This window comes from Bos javanicus, chromosome 12 (assembly GCF_032452875.1).
Source record: "Bos javanicus breed banteng chromosome 12, ARS-OSU_banteng_1.0, whole genome shotgun sequence".
NCBI lineage: Eukaryota > Metazoa > Chordata > Mammalia > Artiodactyla > Bovidae > Bos > Bos javanicus.
The window spans coordinates 60,606,445-60,611,974 of record NC_083879.1 but is presented as its reverse complement, the minus strand read 5'-3'; the positions used below and the strand labels follow the sequence as shown (position 1 = coordinate 60,611,974).

At 33.6% G+C, this 5,530-nt stretch overlaps 1 non-coding gene across 1 annotated transcript; it reads right to left on the bottom strand.

The window, feature by feature from the left end:
* Positions 1–3,388: 3,388 nt before the first annotated feature.
* Positions 3,389–3,460, bottom strand: TRNAC-GCA (transfer RNA cysteine (anticodon GCA)). The gene has a single exon. It is a non-coding gene; the product is annotated as a tRNA-Cys (tRNA).
* Positions 3,461–5,530: the final 2,070 nt, after the last annotated feature.

The window sequence follows — 5,530 nt, the reverse complement described above, 5'->3', positions numbered from 1 at the left end:
ACAAGATGAAATACAGAAAGGAAAATGTACGTATAAAATATGATCATAATATAAATTAAAGTAATGTAAGTGAAAAGTCACTAATGATAAGTATGATAATGAATATTAATTGTCTGTGGCTACTATCAATTATAAGCCAATCATAAAGTTAACATACATCCCAGTTAGCTGAAGAAAGTCCCTTTTGATGACTGCTGTACCAGTGCTTAGCTCAGCTTAAACTTTGTATAAAAATTTTCAGCTTTTAATGAGGTGTTATTAAAACCTCATTGCATTAACATAAGCCACCTGGATTTGAGAACCTCCTCTTTAAAGACAGTTTTAACTAGTTAGAGAAAGTTTCTTAGATGTGTTCAGTTCAAACAAACTAATTCCTTCTGGTCTATAATATGAGTGGGTGGGTTTATGTGTTAATTGCTCAGTCGTTGAACCCAGCTGAAGCAACTTAGCATGCATGCATTTTTATAGTAACATTTCATTATTTTGTAATGAAGTTATTTTTGACAGCACAATAATAAACTGAAAAAGAAATGAAAGAGGATAGCATGTTTAATGGAAAACTGCCATCTGAATTCCTGTTTCTCAAAGTTGATGCCATGTAGCCTGTATCATAGAGAAATGAGAATATCACAGAGCAGATGAAAAACAGAAAATGCTTCAGCATTTACCTCACTATTTATTGCTTATATTAAAAAGTCTATGCAGATCACAGTAATTTAACATGTAAATCTGAGGAAAGTGTATTTATATGTCATCATGGTAAGCATGGCATCTGGTCCCATCACTTCATGGGAAATAGATGGGGAAACAGTGGAAACAGTGTCAGACTTTATTTTGGGGGGGCTCTAAAATCATTGCAGATTGTGATTGCAGCCATGGAATTAAAGAGACGCTTACTCCTTGGAAGGAAAGTTATGACCAACCTAGATAGCATATTCAAAAGCAGAGACATTACTTTGCCAACAAAGGTCTGTCTAGTCAAGGCTATGGTTTTTCCAGTGGTCATGTATGGATGTGAGAGTTGGACTGTGAAGAAAGCTGAGCGCTGAAGAATTGATGCTTTTGAACTGTGGTGTTGGAGAAGACTCTTGAGAGTCCCTTGGACTGCAAGGAGATCCAACGAGTCCATTCTGAAGGAGATCAGCCCTGGGATTTCTTTGGAGGGAATGATGCCAAAGCTGAAACTCCAGTACTTTGACCACCTCATGCGAAGAGTTGACTCATTGGAGAAGACTCTGATGCTGGGAGGGATTGGGGGCAGGAGGAGAAGGGACGACAGAGGATGAGATGGCTGTATGGCATCACTGACTCGATGGACGTGAGTCTGAGTAAACTCCTGGAGTTGGTGATGGACAGGGAGGCCTGGCGTGCTGCAAATCATGGGGTCGCAAAGAGTCGGACACGACTGAGCGACTGAACTGAACTGAACTGATGGGAAGCTTAGTTTTTCATGTAGGCCAAATGAGCTACTTTATTTTCAGTTTGTGATTACAAGCTTTATTTTCATTTTTTGAATGTGTGTGTGTATGTGTGTGTGTGGATGTATTAAAAAAAATGGATGCTAATATGCCAGCTGCATTACCAGAATAATATTACAAAGAGGTGAATTATACAAAGCTTACATCTATGTCATGAGAATATTGAAATGAAATTTTTTCTTTACTAATGAGGATTTCATTTTTTCATCTAATCTATGTACTGAAATAAAGTTCATTCTATTGTAAATACGATCTCATAATATTATGAGTGCTATTGTAAATACAGGTAAAAGTCCAACATAAAAAATATAATTATTTGCTTTGAGGTTGATAATGTGAATATGAAATTTAGAAGAGCACAGTATTTTTCTAAAAACAATAGTCTTAATAGAAGCATGTATGAAACAGATATATATTTGGAATTTGTTTTGGTATACACTCAAAATTGTGCTCTAACAAGATGCAACATTTTTCCAATACAATACAAGCAGAAATTGCTTGAATGTATAGATAATTTTACATGAAAACAGAATAAGTCATCACAAAACTTTTTAATAATTTTGAGTATGTAAAAGTATTTAGCTGGTGGTGTGTTCTTTTTTGCCTTGTCACTTGTAATCCCCTAGATTTTAGAACTCTTTGAGCTTTTGAAGACTACATGGCAAACTAACTTCAGAGTAGTAGAGAATTCTCTGATGTTAATTTCTCAGTTGTTGTATGGCAATTCTTCATTGTTCTCTTGCATTTTCCTAAGGAGGAACTGATTTTCATTTGTTCCGGAAGTTTTAGTCAACAATATTTTTTGAGCAAATAGTGTCAGAAGTCAGAGATAATGTCTTCCTCTAAGTAGAGGGAAGACTTGTATACAGTCCACTGTAAAATGTTCAGCTTCCATAAGCTCAAGGCTCATCTCTTGTAATTCAACTCACTGTAGATGGCTATCATCTGTTCCTTTTATGTTGTCTTGTGGGAATTGGGATTTGGAGATCAGCTGAAAAGATGATACTCTGGCTACTGCTCTTGCTGTGAGTTGATATATTTGCACATTTTAGTAGGATGTTAAATTTGAGAATACCTTCATTAAAATGTATTCTGAGTTGCCATTCATTTAAGTTAAAGATATTATGTCAATAGAGAGAAGTTAAAGAGGTTGGGGCTTCCCAGTGGTAAGTGGCTCAGTGGTAAAGAGTCTGCCTAACAATTCAGGGTAAGTGGCTCAGTGGTAAAGAGTCTGCCTAACAATTCAGGAGACACAGAAGAAGAGAGTTCATATCCCTGGGTCAGGAAGATTCCCTGGAGGAGGTAATGGCAAGTCACTCCAGTATTCTTGCCTCGGAAATCCCTTGGACAGAGGAGTCTGGCCGGCCACAGTCCATGGGGTCGCAAAGAGTCTGATGTGACTGAGCACTGAGTACTCAGTTAAAGAGGTAAGTACCTTCAATCCAGTGAGATATTTATTTAAAAAAAAAGCAAACCTTAAAGTGATGAGCATATATTTTAAATTCTCAAAAAATAAAAGTAACACATATCAGACATTTAAGGCTGAAATAGATGAAAATACTTGAATATATATCAAAAATGTCACCCTGATTATATTATGTGCATGCTTGCTAAATTGCTTCAGTTGTGTCCAATTCTGTGTCACCCTATGGACTATAGCCCCCCAGGCTCCACTGTCCATGGGGATCCTCTAGGCAAGAATACTGGAGTGGGTTGCCATGCTCTGTTATGTGTTAATCTGTAGATGACCTGTAAAAAACTCTTAACTGCTAACATGCATGTGAAAGTGAAGTTGCTGTCATGTCTGACTCTTTGCAACCTCATGGACTGTAGCCTACCAGGCTCCTCTGTCCATGGAATTTTCCAATCAAGGGTACTGGAGTGGGTTGCCATTTCCTTCTCCAGAGGATCTTCCCAACCAGGGATCGAACCTGGGTCTTCTGCACTGCAGGCAGACACCTTACCATCTGAGCCATCAGGGAAACCCATACATACATAGATATCTGTATATACATGTTCATGTAGTAAATCACTAGTGATGATTCATGTAAAATTTCAGAGTTGATTATTTTTTAGTATGATTTTTCATTGCCTTGTACTTCAATATTATTCACTATCTAAATCTTTAGATGTATTGAATAATTGATATGCTCTCATATATGATATTATTTGACTAACACACAAACAAACCCTATGCTAAATTATAAACTTAGGCCCTATGCTAAATTACACATCTATGTTAATCTCCATTTCTCTATACATAGATCATATTGACAGTTAGATATTTAGTGGTCAAATTGCTCTAGCAAAGATATCAAAATAAATCATACTTTTAAACACACTTTTATAATCTAAATAAAAATCATAATTTTATAAAAATAAAGTAATTGATATCACCCATTATAATTTCATTGATTTTTTTTAAAAAGATCACATTAATTTCTAGGAAAAATGCAATCATCAATTCCAATTTCTATTAACTAAGGACATTTAAATCTAAAAGAGTGCTTATTTAACATATTAAACAAAATCATAAGGAAAAGTAAAGAAATATTTAATATTTGATGAAATAAGTAGGAATACCAAAAGCATTTTCCATTGTATTGAAACATGTTTCCTAGAGTCAATTTTATTCATATTATCTCAGAATGACGTCAGCTAGTTATCAGTTCAGTTCAGTTCAATCGTATGCAGTTACAAACTGCCGTCCATTTGTAGCTTCAACTTTCATATTGAATATTTTCAACATTTACATGAAATATTTCATTTACTATTAAATCAATTATATAATTTATTTAACGTTAATATTTCATATTTTAAGTAAATATTAAACAATACAGACAAGTATATTTTTAGAAATTTAATTATAAATTATCCATTTGGAATTTCAAAACCAATAAGAGTAATTGGCTTTAAAATCTAACTACAGTTCACCAAAGGATATACAGTAAAACAGTTATATATCATCTTCAATGAAAACATGTCATAATGTTATTTTCAGAGTCAGAAGCAATTTTCCAAATCTGGTAGAGAAAACTAGAGGTGCACTCTTCTCTACACTGTGAATTATTCACCTTTGTGTGAGTAGGTTACATGATGCATTATATAAAGAAGAAACTAGAGTAGTTACTTTTTTAAAAAACTGTCTTGAAATAAAGTGTATTATGTAATTGAGTGTATGCATTTGGAGTTGTAAAATTTGAATCAGTTTTTATAAACATTTTTGTGAATTTAGATAATTTTAAAACAAGATGAATGATGTCTGATTAAAAAAAAAAAGGTACAGGATGTTTATAATACATGTACTTACTAAAAGCATAAACAACTCATGACAAATGTAACCATAAGTCAGTATTATTCCACTTAGCCTAATGATATCCAGAGAAACCAAAGTACAGACTGCATGAACTTTTAGCTCCTTGAAGCATAGATTTCAAAAAAGGAATATTTTAAATCAACAGGAACTAAACTTAAAAAGGAAATTGCATGAAAAGTCAATGGATGATTTAAAGTCACTATTTATTATACAGGTAAAATTATGATGAACATGAGGTAAATAATAAAATCTATGTGCCTTCTTTTTTTTTTTTTTATGTGCCTTCTTATAGTAGATTCAGACCATTGGCCAATAGGGAGAGAGTTAAAGGGAGAAATAGTCAATGTTGTGTTTTCAATGCTTGATGATTATGATTTTTGTCTTGTCTAAGAAAGTCCCCATAAGTACCTATAGTTTATAGTAATAAATGTCATGATCAATCAACAATATGATCCTTTAAAAATTACATGCTAAAGTATTTTAAGAAGTCTATACTTTACATAAAAAAGCCCATTAACAGTTTCAGTGAATTGAAGATTCCTCAATATATCAGTTACAACTAACAAACAATGTAGTTTTAGGGGTGAAAAAGAAGGACAGTGACCAGAATGTTACTTGACTTGTATAAAATATTTTTATGAATATGTAATAAAAAATCAGTATCTTTTAAGATAGAGCCTGATAGCAGTCAGTGGCATAGAAATTTGAGCAGGCATTGGACTTTTTGAAAAGGACC